This window comes from Hermetia illucens, chromosome 2 (genome assembly GCF_905115235.1).
Source record: "Hermetia illucens chromosome 2, iHerIll2.2.curated.20191125, whole genome shotgun sequence".
NCBI classification, from domain to species: domain Eukaryota; kingdom Metazoa; phylum Arthropoda; class Insecta; order Diptera; family Stratiomyidae; genus Hermetia; species Hermetia illucens.
The window spans coordinates 182,244,284-182,257,988 of record NC_051850.1 but is presented as its reverse complement, the minus strand read 5'-3'; the positions used below and the strand labels follow the sequence as shown (position 1 = coordinate 182,257,988).

At 44.9% G+C, this 13,705-nt stretch overlaps 1 protein-coding gene across 3 annotated transcripts in view; it reads left to right on the top strand.

Annotated features, from left to right (window-relative positions):
- Window positions 1-13,705, top strand: part of LOC119650338 — a 184,229-nt gene that overhangs the window by 23,619 nt on the left and 146,905 nt on the right. Inside the window, exon 1 of one of the 3 annotated variants that reach the window (XM_038053003.1) lies at window positions 11,076-11,969. The exons of the other annotated variants lie outside the window; for them this stretch is intronic. The gene's annotated coding sequence lies outside the window, so the exon portion shown is untranslated. Of the gene's footprint in view, window positions 1-11,075; window positions 11,970-13,705 lie in introns of those variants that run through there. 3 annotated transcript variants of the gene reach the window in all.

The window sequence follows — 13,705 nt, the reverse complement described above, 5'->3', positions numbered from 1 at the left end:
AAAAAAATTCTATTTCAACTTTTTTTTTCGAGAAGTATGACTTCATTTGTATCGTGGTAAGAAGAAAAGATTGTGAAGATAATTAAAAACAGAACGGATACGAGTGGGAGGCGTGATTCCTACGTGCGCTATGAGAGCAGCGTATGGTATAGTATCTATCCTCAAGTAAGGACGTTTTCCACAGGATCAGTTGGCTGTCGTTATGAAATGTTTGCTTAATGCTTGAACTTGATCCTTTTCTAGTCAATCCGAAATTAGATGCAATCCTGTGAGATAGAGATATTAACAAATATGACTTTTTATAGGTTTGGTGGATAGAATACATTTGATAACCACAATTTCCTCAAAGAACCTCAGTTTGCATCTTTGTTAATGATCATAAATTTAAGATTAAATCATAAATTCCAATTTTATATCCCTAACTATTGTGTTTTCCTTTGGATATCTAAATTGCTTTGTTGTGCAAAGCATGACCAAGCTCACCTGTTAGTTTATGGTTTTGGGTTTGTCCCAAATATCGGCGTAGCTACTAAGGTTTGGTTTCAGTTTTTGTTGATACAAACTCCACAGCATCCATGAAGAAGTTTATACCTTGTCATCCATTAAAACACGCCAATACGCTGCGGTATTTCAATAATTTCATCTATTAAATGCTCATCAACTGAAGCTGCTTGGTCTCACCAGTTACGTCAGCAAGAAATAGCAAGAAAGCTGATTTCATAACTTGGCAAGTACACACCAGATAAAAACCATATCCATCTTTACTTCACAGTGGATGGGTACCACTTCAAGATGCTGTACTTACATTCATGATTATTTGGAAGAAAAAACTTTCGATAGCCAACATTGAACTATGTTTCGGAAGTCATGGAGGTAGTGATCAACACAGAAAAGCGTGAGCAGCCATTACGGATATTATGTTGGGATTTTTTAACACCTACAATGGCTGAATGAATGACACAATGGAGCACGGTGTGAAAAACCATTAAATGATGGCAATTCTCGAACGAGATGATAACGAACCATTATTCAGCATCAAAAAAATATTAATAGCAATCTTTTATTGGAAAAGGTAATGAAATTTGAGCTTCTTAGGAATTACTTCAGTAAAAAATGATAGCAAAGTAGGAGCTGCTGGAGCCCAAGCTTTTTTACAAATCGATACCGGAATTACCACTTTGCCTAGTAGATCTACCGAAGTTCCCTCTCGGATATTTAGATATCCTTGCAGAACCTTTGACTATGCTAGTATCTTTGGAGCACCCTTATCAAATTGGCCGTAAAACTCCGGGCCCCAATGCCGAGACTAATCGTATCCTCAATCGATGCTTCTCCTGCTTCAAATATACAATCAGGCGGTCTCTCTGCATTTACATCCTTAAGCGATTAAATGGAGGCTATCCCTATAGAGTAAGTTATGCGGGTTTAGAAAAGAAGAGGGACTCCTCAAATCAAAGAGATTTCAAAATCTTGACTGATGGTTTCGTCTAGAGCAGAGGCAACTCATCAGACGCCGCCTCACCTCTGCCCGAAAGTAACGACAGGTGGTAATCGCTCCATTTATATATAATCGCAAACACGACTTGGGTTCGAATTATATCATATCAAATGGATGCGGACTCACGACTCCCAACATCCTCAACAAAAAAAAATTCGCTTCGGCCTGGTCTAACTTTGAACTTAGGATGGACTTCATCATCACCAACGGCGCAACAAACGGTACTCTGTTTAGGCCTACCTTAATAACGAACTCCAGACATCCCGGTTTTGAGCCGAGGTCCACCAATTCGATACCCCTAAAAGCCCTAAAAGTCCTTCGTGATATGTGGGACGTGGGATAGGCGGGAATTGATTGTCACCCCAAGGTAGGTGACTTCTTTGACGGTTGGGATGGTGTCGTTGTGGATCTTCAGGGATAGGGTTGAAATGTCGTTCCTCATTTTCGGTGTCATCCTTGCGGTACCGCGGAATACGATGTTTTCGCATTTTTGCGGGTTTAGGGAGAGTTTCCAGCGGGTGAAATACCGGTAGAGCTCGTCCAAATAGGAATTCAGGCGGGATTCACCGGCAGGGATGTTCCTGGTGGAGGTGTAGAGGATGAGATCATCCGCGTATTGGAGGATTCGGATTGGATTGGGGTGTGGAGTTGGTTCAGGAAGGTCTGCGGTGAACAGGGAAAAGAGGGTAGCGGAGAGGGCTGACCCCTGAGGGATGCCAGCCGGGCTAGAATATGGGGAGGAGAGGTGTTCACGGAGTTGGACTTGGGATTTCCGCCCATCAAGAAAGCTAAGAATTAGCTTGCAGAGGTGCGGATGGAACTGGAGGACTTCAGAAAGCCTGTATGCGAGTCCGTATTGCCATTCGGAGTCGAAAGCCTTCTTTATGTCGAGGAGTCAGGCTATAGTCGGCGCGTTCCGGTTGAGGCCGAGGAGGACGTCCGATTTGAGCACGACTAGTGCATGCTCGACTGAGTGTTTGGGGCGTTTGGCGAATTGGAATTGTGGGATTGAATGGTTGGAGTCACAGTGCTCGTCGATAATGACTTTGATGATCCGCTCGAAAATCTTGGCGGAGGATGAGAGGATTGAGATAGGCCTGTAGCTATCGGGATTTAGTGGATTTTGTTTTTTTTTTTGGGAATAGGGACAATTCGAGCACTCTTCCAATCTGTTGGGAAGTGGACGTTGATAAGGCAGTGGTTGATGATGGAGGACATAATGGGGGCAATGCTTGGGGCGCATTTCTTGAGGACGATGGAGGGGATTTTGTCAAGCCCAACCGATTTCTTGTTTTTGGAGGCGGCGATGGCCGCCCTTACGGACTCTGGGCTGACAAAGTGAATCGGGAGGATATTCTGTCGCTGATTTGGGTCGGCGAGGGCATGGGTGAAGGGATTTTGTGTAGGTTGGGGAATGAGGTAGGAAGGGTCGGCTAGGAGTTGGGAGATCTTTCCGTTTACCTCGTTATCGAAACTTGGTTCACGAAAGTGGAGGGTGCAGTGGTGAGCTTGTAGGAAGTGGTCAACGTTGGCAGGTTTTCCTGAGCTCCCTGTATGTACCAGGGTTCAGTTCAGTGTTGGAGAGGCGGTTGTGGAGTAATTGGGTGTATAGGGTGAGGATTCTTTCGCGGATGGACTTCTCCAGTTCACGGATTTCGGTGAGGAGGTCGCCTGAGGGCTTTTTGAATTGGATGTCGGATAGGATATCGTCGGGAAGGGTGATTAGGTTGCGGTAATTTAAGGGACGGGAAGGGATCAGTTCATCGCATACTTGCCGAACTGCTTCGCTGTATTGACGAACTGTCAGGTCGATGAATTCATTAGGGACTGTACGGTTGGATGGGAGTAGGAGAGGTTGAAGTTTGGTTTTGATGGCCGGGTTGATATGTTTCCAGTTTGCACGCTGGAAGTCGGGAACTGAGGGTGGGGTGGACCGAACAACTCTGTCCGGGAGTTTTATGTTGAGGATTACGGCGTCGTGACCGCTGATCCCGGGGACCGTTTCGAGGAAGGGGAAGGTGTTAGGGTTGGGAATGACAGTCAGGTTGCTACTAATCAGGAAGTGGTCTAGGTAGGAATGGTAGTGTGGTTTGTTGAAGGTCGGGAGTGCCAGACTGAAATGGGCTAGGTTGATGTTGGGATTTGAGGTTGTGAGGAACAGGTGGAGCTGATCCCCGTTGTGGTCGCGACCGTACATCGAACCAGGACGGGTGTCTGGCGTTGAGATCTCCGCCTATAATTAGGGAGAGGGACTTGATACGGAGAAAGTCGTGGGTGTCAAGGGATTGGTTGGGACAGTATACAGAGGCGACGAAGACCGAGGTTGATTGGGATTCGAAGGAGATTACTGTGGTTTCGATGGATTTGAAGGTGTTGAGAGGTGGGTGGATTTCGGAGACTAGGAATTTGTCGGAGATAAGGACGGCCGTTCCGCAACAAGTGTCCCGGCCTTGGGGATTGGACTGAGGTCGGTTAGTCCGGAAGAGGTGGAAGTTGGGTTTACCGCAAGAGAATGAACGGTCATTGTCTTTTATAGTCGGCCAACACTCAGAACCATAGACATATGACATTACGGTAAATTTTAGACTTGAGATGTTCGTTGATACGTCGATCACAAAAAACGCCAGTTGTGAAACGCCACTTCATCCAGGTCGCGTTAATGCGTGAAGCAATTTCATAACGCAGTTCTTCATTGGCTGATAGCGTTAACCCGAGGTATTTAAACCGCTCAGTTCTGGGCAGATCACTGCCGCTGACAGTGGTCGTGCCTGTTTCATGAAGATCGGTCGTCAAAGATTCAGTTTTGTTTAGATTCAATCTGAGACCGTGTTGCACGAGGCGATCATTCCAGTTTTGGACAAGTTGCTCGAGATCATTTTTGCTATCAGATGCTAGGAAAACATCATCTGCATAAATGTGCAGTATGTAGGGCGCTAGACGTTGGATATCCCATGTGACGGTGTCCATAACAAGAACAAAGAGGAGTGGTGAGAGGGCGCTTCCTTGATGAACACCAACATAAGCTACTATAGTCCCCTATAAAGATAAATTTAAAGGAGAAGCCGAAACCTGCTGTCCAAATAGTGTCGCAGACGATCCGATAAAAGAGCACGGCAAAAGGGAGAATCCTCTAAGAAACCAAGTCTTGTCTCTATCAGATAAGCTAGAAGTTCGGAAGGGGGAAAGCATATGACCCAAATACGAACATCATCAGCTAGTACAAGGGAAGAAGCGCCTATTGCGAGTTTGTGAAAAGCCTATGGCTCAGTTGTTAACCGTGCGAAAAGTTTGGAATTGATGTGAAGTCTGCCGAGAACAGACGTCAATAAAGAAGTCCTTTAAAAGCCTGATGTTTTTTGTGACAGCATGCACTAGTGGCAATAACCGATCTGATTGGTGCAGGAGCTGAGAAAGAACATATTACCAAAGTGTGCTACAGGGATCCTAAGCGTATATTGTGCATAGGAAAGGAGGGACGTAAGTGGTAAATGTCAGGAATTTAGTACGGCGTTAACTGGAATAGGATGGTGAGGTTAATTCAAACAAACCCCAATTTGCTTGCGCAGATCATATACGAACCCAAGGAAAAAAATGTCATTATAAATGATATCAACAGAAACCTTGATGATAAGATACAGGCCATAGATTCGATTGACGAAGAAGCGATATCGGGGTACTTGAAAATCTTGTTTTCGATGCAAGGGACGAAGTCCAAAGGTGTTTACAGTAGACTTCAACGTTTGGGCCCCCGAGTCAGGCAAGAGGACTACCGCAAGAGGCGCAGCTTATTAGAAGGATTGACCCAGTTAGATAATCCATTGGCCAACAAAAGTGCTGTAAAGACCTGATTTTTGTCAACTCTACGACCTCTCTCTAGCGACCACCAGATAATGACTTTTGGATTATATACAGAGTCACATGGCAGGAAACCCGCATGCCCAAAGCCAAAATCGAAAAGAGCTCTAGGATGGTGCGCCTAACGATGGATGAACAAACATTCAACAAGAACCATCGCCACAGCACAACTATGTATCACAATGCATCACCAAAGCATGTGACGCGTCAATGCCTCGGAGGTAATCAGTCCCACTTCAACTATTGTTGGAAGAGTGAACTAAATGGCTTGTCACCCATTGATTGAGAGGTCAGGCATTTCCACTAATCCCGTATTCCACTCTAGTGTTGAAAATCATCTAAGGGTATCCCTCAACAAGAGGGGGTACTGACAGCTTCTTGCGGCCTCTCAATGTCATAATGCCCTAACCCTGGGCGGCATACCGAATAAGGCCCTGAAGCTCACCACGAACTCTAAAGCAGATATGTTCGCTGATTTTTTTGAAGCGTGGATGGCCGACGGGATATTTACTAGATCATGGAAACGACAGAAGTTGGTACTATTACCTAAAGCTGGCAAACCTCCAGGTGAGCCATCAGTTTGAGGAACAGACCTGCAAGTTTTATGTAACGCACATAAACTGGGTACACTCTATAGAAGAACATTCCTAAGGGTGTGTTGTGCCTCCAGGGTAGTCTTAGATGTTGCGGCATTTGCCATCTCAGGAATGACACCGATTAACATCTTGACAAACGAGATGTCTTTCCTTTATCACATGTGAAAAAGGTTAGGGATTAGGGATGGTAAAAAGGATGGAATTACTTGGAAGAAGGTCATATGACAAGGAGGTAGATTCGTACGATAGGCAAATGGCTGGAGAGGTAAATTATCTTACCCAGTTTCTAAATTGGACACCTCCCCTGATTGGCCCAATTGCTATTGGATCCTTGGGAATCCAGTAGACGTAGCTTTCCAATGCCGAAGATTCGTAAAAAAAAGACGAACCTAAAGGAAAATCTACGTAAAATTCTTTCACCGGCAAATTTCATCTCGAGAATGTTCGCATACTTGGATGATTGGGAGACGATCAACTCCAGGATTGCAGCAATCTAGGCTTAACTGCGAAAATTGGAAGAAAGCAGGGAGGTACAGATGAATTCCTAGAATCATGAAGGTCCTGGGTTTTTATCGTGAGTATCTGCCTTTTAGATATAAATCCATGGTCCTCTTTGGACACCGATTGATTTGGAGTCCACAATCAGAGACCTGCTGTGATTAACAACACGGTACTGGCCTATACTGACTGCAGACTCTGTATTGACACCGGTGAATGCGAGTCTGATCGCCTCGTTGGATTCGCCTACTGCATCACAACCAGCAAGTTAATGTGAATACAGCGTTTCCCGATCCCACCACTTGGGAGTTCTCCTTGTCCGCTTGGTGTTGTCCCAGCCGATAGGGTTGCTGCCTCCCTTCGCGCTCAGCTATGCACTGAATGTATAACTCAGTATTCATACTGTTGAATGCAAGACATACTTAGTCTCTACCAAACTAATGAATACGCCCCCCGAGTTGCAATCGCAACTCTCCGTTTGAGGCCCCAATGTCTCTTGTCCGCTTAGAAGTAACCAATAACCCCGATGAAACTCTTGCTGTGCCACTAACTGCTTAAACCGGGCTAAGAACGCATGCCCCTGGAATTCTCCTGAGACATATGAACTCAGAAGGTTATCCCAGTTCTCATGGAACAAGTAAGAACCACTTAATCTGTGACGTTGGAGTAGAGTATCTGGTCCGCTGATGAATGGGCGAAGCATAGAAACCAATGTCTTTCCCATTAGAAAGATAGAGTCATGAGTTTATGTATGCTCCTGTAGAGAGCTTACTGAAGTAGCCTCTCTTGCTACGGAAATTTTAACGGGCTTGTTTCTGGACGGATCCTTTTTAGTGATGGTTAATAATTCGCGCATCGCAGGAATCCATTTGGGCATGCGCCTAGTGGGTTTGTCTGAAATATTTGATTAGTTTAGCCGGTTCTATCTGTGGAGATACCAATCTATAGCTTTCACAGATTAATCTGCTAAACTTTTGCTTTCGTCAATGGTTTATGAATGGATTTTGGAATGTGTGAATTCTTCTCGGTGCTCCAACTTCTGCGATACAGGCTGGTCATTCTGGATTTAAGCGAGGTAAGATAGTGGGATAGTGGGAGTACTCCAGTCCCTCCTGCGACACTGTTGTATTCTGACAAGTCTGCCAGAAGTAGGCGTGAATTCGGTTTGCTTGCTACATTCGCTAGGCATACCGTCTTGTCCTAGGGATCGGTAGAATACAAAATACTAACTGCGAGTTTCCTGTCCAGGATGATGACCATCTCAATAGTACAGTGTTATGCACTAAAGGCGACTCTCGATGCAGAGAGATGGATGCTATCGATGAGGAACTCATTGCTGTGCTTCCTAAAAGGAACATCGCGATCGTGATTTATTTATTTATTTATTTAATGAGGACAATACACATATTGTCCTCAGAGGAAGGAACAACTGAATGGCTTATTTTACGCTTGCAGCTAGAGAGGGAAATAGAGTCAAAGGAGCCAAGCTTTAGGGCGTTGTAGGGCCGGCATATCCTCGGGATGGGAGAATGGAAGTAAATCTCACGCTCCGCGAAGAGTACATCAAAAATATTCGCACTACGTGTGTTATGAGACGAGGCGATACGGAAAGTGATATCCGAGTTGGCGGAGCAGTCCATCAGACAATTGCAGAGTTTGAAAAGAGTACACATATCAAGGAAGACACGGCGTTGCTGTAAGGAGCGGAGATCGAGGATGCGGAGACATGACGGATAATCAACCCGTGGAAGGTTCCTTTTGTATAGGAGGGTCCGGGTGAATTGGCGTTGTACAACTTCAAGAAGGCGGCAGTCACGGATACGGAAGGGGGACCAGACTACACAGCAATATTCAAGCATGTTTCTGACAAGGGAATTGAAGAGTGTTAAGGAGCGCTGGATCGAGGCAAAGTCGGAGGAGGAACATAGTATAAAACCAGACATTTTGGAAGCTCTATTGATGATGTCAATGAAGTGGCAAAACAGGAAGAGTAGCGGACCAAGTATAGAGCCTTGGGGAACACCAGAAGAAAAGAAACTTTGCGATAACGGTATGAAAGGTGGGAGGAATGCCAACAGATTACTGGAGGTTGGAAGTCTAGTAATGAAAGTTTAGAGAGGAGAATGTTATGGTCAACGGTACCAAAGGCTTTGGAGAAATTGGCATAAATAGCATGTACCTCTTGTCGTGAATTAAAACATTTAGCAACGAAGTTCGTAAAAACCAGAAGGTTTGAAGCCGTAGATCTATGTTTCACGAAACCATGCTGCTCTTTGACACTAGAGAAAAGAAAAGAAAACACTGAAGAGAAGTAGGTGCAGAGAAGGTCGCTGGATTGTTGTGGGGTGTTGACAGTGGAGTCAGCAAAACTAATAGAAGAAGCGAGAGATTGAATGGGATTACGAGAATTGCGACCGTGAGACCAAAAGAGTTTTAAGTTACCGCGGGCAAGCGCGGTTTCGACGCTCAATAGGTACCATGTACGCGCTTTTCTAACCATTGGCTTCACAGTAGAGCCTTAAAGTGACCAAGGTTGTCGTCATTCTTAGAAGCCCGAAACTTTTTCCGCAGTGTATGTTTCAGGCGAATGTTATTAAGAATTTCCGTTATGAACCAAGTTGGATACGAACGTAGGCAGGGAGGGGAAAAAGGGACATAACAGAAGAGGAGATCGGACAGGATATTGTAAAAGGTATTTAGAGCTTGATCACACGATGAGTTGCTTAATATTTATACCCAGTTGAAAGACGCCAAAGCGGTGTTCAGACCGTCAAAATTGGCTTTGCGGAAGTTGAACTCAGTGGATTTACGCTTGCTTTTGGGTTTTGAACGAGGGAGCCCCCCTTCAAATTCAAGCGCGAGGTGGTGAGCGTCAGTTTTGACATACGGGGATGTGCAAGGAAATAAAAAGAGGTGGCGTTCGGAGAGGTTGGAAAAGGAGAGATCCAGAGTGCGGTCCAGGGAGTTTTTTTGTAGTATTGAAATTCAGGGCAGAACAAGTGTTCATAAAGGAAGAAAGTGGGAGGGAAGAATGGGAGAGGTTGATGGAAGGAATTTGAAGGATAGGATGATTAGGCGAGTGGAGCATGGGGAGGTTGAAATCTCCGCAAAGGAAGAAAATGAGGGAAGGGAATCTGACAGTAAGGAGTTCAGACAAACTGTCAAACAATTCTTCATACAGGTGAGAAGAGTTAGCACAGGGGACATATACACAAGATACAATGAACCGGAGGAAGTCGGACGGGGAGACACGAAGCGCAATACAATCAAAAGGAAAGCCAGAGGAGGAGAAGACGAGTTCGGCGGGGAGTGTACCTTTTATTGCGATTAGGACCCTACCGCCGGTGGATTTACGAGATGCATCCCGGTCCCAGTCACAGCGAAAAGTGGAGTTCCTTTCGAGGAGCTCGGAGTTTAATATGGCATCGTCCAGCCAGATTTCGGAGATAGAGATACCTTGTTCGAACATGTGGTGTTGTTGAGCCAGCGCGGATAAATTGAAGGCCCCCAGCTTGGTTCTTAAACCCCTAACCTTCTGATAAAACAGAAGGACAGTAAACATGGATCCAGTTATATAGCTCGACGAGGCAGGCGAGTTGCCCTGAAATTTAGCCCCGAATTGGGGCGCTTGTATGACTTGATGAATACACCTTCAGGCCAGAAAGAAGAGTTGCCGAGGACGCCAACTTTGTGTGGATAAGTAACCTTGAAAGATGCAATCACCCGGTCGGTGTTGTTGTCTTTTGTCAGTTGACTGCAGGACAGAGGAGAAAGTGAACCGATTTTGCTCTTTATATACTCCAGAACATCGTCCGTAGAAGTTACGGACGCTGGCCTAGAGATAAAAAGCTGTTTAGGTTGGGACGCCACCTTTAACTTGGGGCCACTGGTATGGGTGGATGAAGTGCCAGGATATATGACAGCGACGCGAAGTGGAACTTCGTTGGCGACAGGAACGATGTCAAAAAGTGGGGCGGCTGTGTTCGGATTCGTGACTTGCTGAGGAGGCCGCGGATATTGACCCGTTGTAGGCGCGATGGAGCGAGACAGGATCGGAGGCTCGGTGGACCGTAACTCGTCACATAGGAGCCACTGGATCAGGGGTGTAGAGCCAATGAAAGCAACCCTGAGCTCTGATAATTCCTTGCTCGAACATGTGATGCGGAAACACGGTCTTGGAGACCGTAACGATAATGGTGAGAGGTTTGCGGCGTTCAGGCCAGTTACCGGTATATTTGCTCATTAGATCGATTGTACTTCGCTTCATTAAAGCGTAAATAAAATACTGAAACGCATAAAAATCAATGTACACTGAACCGATAAGATTTTCAATGGTTGATTAATGGCAAGCTGAACTAAGGTCCCTCACTGCAACTGATGTGCAACACACGTGCAATTTTAGGGAATTTCACGATTGCAATTTTCAGTTTGTTTAAAATTAATTATTGCTGGACGTTATTCGCTGAATTATTATTATTACCTAGCTTGAAGGATTATTGTGACAGAGGAAAGAGAAACCTTTAAGAGAGTTCCAAACAAACTTGATGGGTCGTCCAATAGTTTTTCAGCACATTTTCTGCACATGACCCATCCAAGGCTAATCAAAAACCATGGTGTTGACCTTGTTCGCTTCCACGAATTTCTGAAGAGAATCTAAAGTTTATAAACATTCAAGCGAGACATTTTGAAAACAGAAGTGGTCAACTCATAGTGCTAGCGAAGTTCTGAAGAAAGACCGGAAAAATCAACGATATGGTCACTGGGGGTAGCTATTTCGATAAGTGAGCGCCAGTCAGCTCTGTTTATACAAAGCAAATTTGTTGCATGGAAAACTTCATTAAGATCTAAGATAGCTGCCAGAAGTGGCCAAGCCATTGCAGTGATTTCAGACTTCATGTTTTCACTGCTTACTAGCCTTTCATCACCGCCGGACGATATTGACCACGGGGTTAATGTTAGTTTTCATGAGGAGGGTACGAGGGATTGAGCTTGGAAAGCTTAGTCCACTTGATTCAGCTTAATCTCGCCGGATTACTAGTATTCAGATATCTTAGCTTACCCCGACTCGAATCTAATAAATCATTCGACGTATGATAACTATCCATCTTTCGTCTGTTTATCTACAGTCGTATCTGATAAATCTACTGAAGATTTCCGAACGCACTGTGCAGTAAATCAGTATCGGTTGATAGGTACGCGGTTCGGAAGATAAGTGTTTATCATATTCGGTTTACTTTTTACCCATAGTGGAGTTTGTGCCAATATTCAATGTTATTTCGGCGAAACCGAAAATATTCTGGAGTGATTTCTGCTTGTTAAGCGTGCTCTTGAGTGTTAATATGGTGGAATACAGAAAAAAGTGAGAATATTGTGCGTGCGTGCTCATTATCACAACCTCGGTGTATCAAGCAATTATTTAATTGAATAGTTGAATATGCATATTGTGTGGTGAAGCTATCAATAATGAGGAAAAGTATGGAGTGCAACCGAGTGTCGTTGCGATGAAAACTTAGATTCATTACGTAAGTTACATTTGAATCGCATTTAATCAACCAAATATAGTCACCCCTCGTCTGTAAATAATATGAAGCATGTCCATTCGTTTGAAAAATTCAATCTATGGCATACCTTTGAGTGCTGGTTTGGTAGAGCTACAGAAATCAGACATTGTTTATTAGACTGTGTAGGTTGCCAGCTAGTTGCAGCATTTTATTCCAAGACCATATTCTGGTGGCTGAGCACTGAATTCCAGATAGTAGAAGATATAGATAGATAAAAATCTACCATATGCCATCCAACAGGAATTTATGATGTTCCCTACTGCCAGGTGTTTCAACCTCGCATCTGGCATTAAGTATTCCTTGCCTTAACCTACTTTACACAAGTGCCGGACACCAGCCTAGAACATAGTGCTATCGACCATCAGCTGGGTTCTCCTCCTCTCTCCATTATCTGATCCTCTCTGTTACGTCCCCTACCCTGTCCGTTCTTGTGCTCTTACCGCTTACATTTCTGGTCCCACATACGCAACTCCCGCTTTCCTGCCAAGCTGACTCCTCAGCTAACTCCCCAAAACTATCTAGCGATTTACTCTGCCGCCACTTTTCCACAGTCTATGTTCCCTCTCCTTCATCCTCTTCTCTCCCGCTAACAGATGTAGCCTGCCCCCTTTCCTTGTCGACTACCTCATTGGCAAATTTGATGTCAATGTCGGCCCAGACTACGGAGGTCTTCCAAACTTCTTTTTGCTTAAAACTGGTCAGTCCATCTCCCTTTCCCTATCTCTTATTTTCTACAAAGAAACCTCAAAAAGAACCATTTCCCCCGCTTGTGAAAAGAGACTCTCACCATCCCTATTCACAAAAGTGTCGTATGCTTGCCGAGAATTACCATCCCATTTCCATCCTCTCTTCCTGTTCGAAAATCTTGGAAAGATATGTTAGCGACTGGTTGTCCGCCCATTTGACCCACCACGTAGTGAAAGAGCGACACGGGTTTGTTAGGCGTAGTTCCACTTCCTCCAACTTGCTCGACTTTACCAACTTTGGCGCTAAATGTCTAAATTCACGGCAGGAAGCGCATACTATTTATACTGACTTTGCTAAAGCCTTCGGCACTGGAAATTACAAGATACTTCTATCCAAAACTCTTGTCTCCAAGCGTTCCCATACCACTTTATGGCTTACCTCTTACCTGTCCAACCGATCGAGCTGCCTTTCTTTTGATGGCTCCCGCCCCTCTCCTCTTCTTCTGGCTCCCACAGGGATCTATTCTGGGTCATTAATACTAGCACGAAGTGCCAAGAATTTAGGCTTGGGCGATCCTGCCTACATAAATTATAAAGCGGCGCTGGTTGTAGTAGCCGGTGGTAGGTCAATGGGAGAATCTGTCGAGAACTCCCCACAACATGGATCACATATGCAGAATGGTGTGCTTCTGCATGGTTTGAACCAGACTGTGCGAAAGTCCCAGGACATCAAGGGAAACCGGCAGGGAATTAGATACAATGCCTGTAGCTGACAATATCATGGGAACTACAACCACCCGCTCGAGACGTCAAGTTTCTTTGATTTCCCGTAGTTCACCTTCTCCACGTATTTATAAGCTTGGATGGCCACCACGCCGTCTTGAATGGCATACATGAATCCCTCCGTCTCAGCAAAGAGCTCCCCAGCACAAAGCCATCTGTTCGACAAATGCAAATCGACAAATGGCTGCCAAAGGCAATTCATGTGTTTACCGTGCATTTCCTTCAACT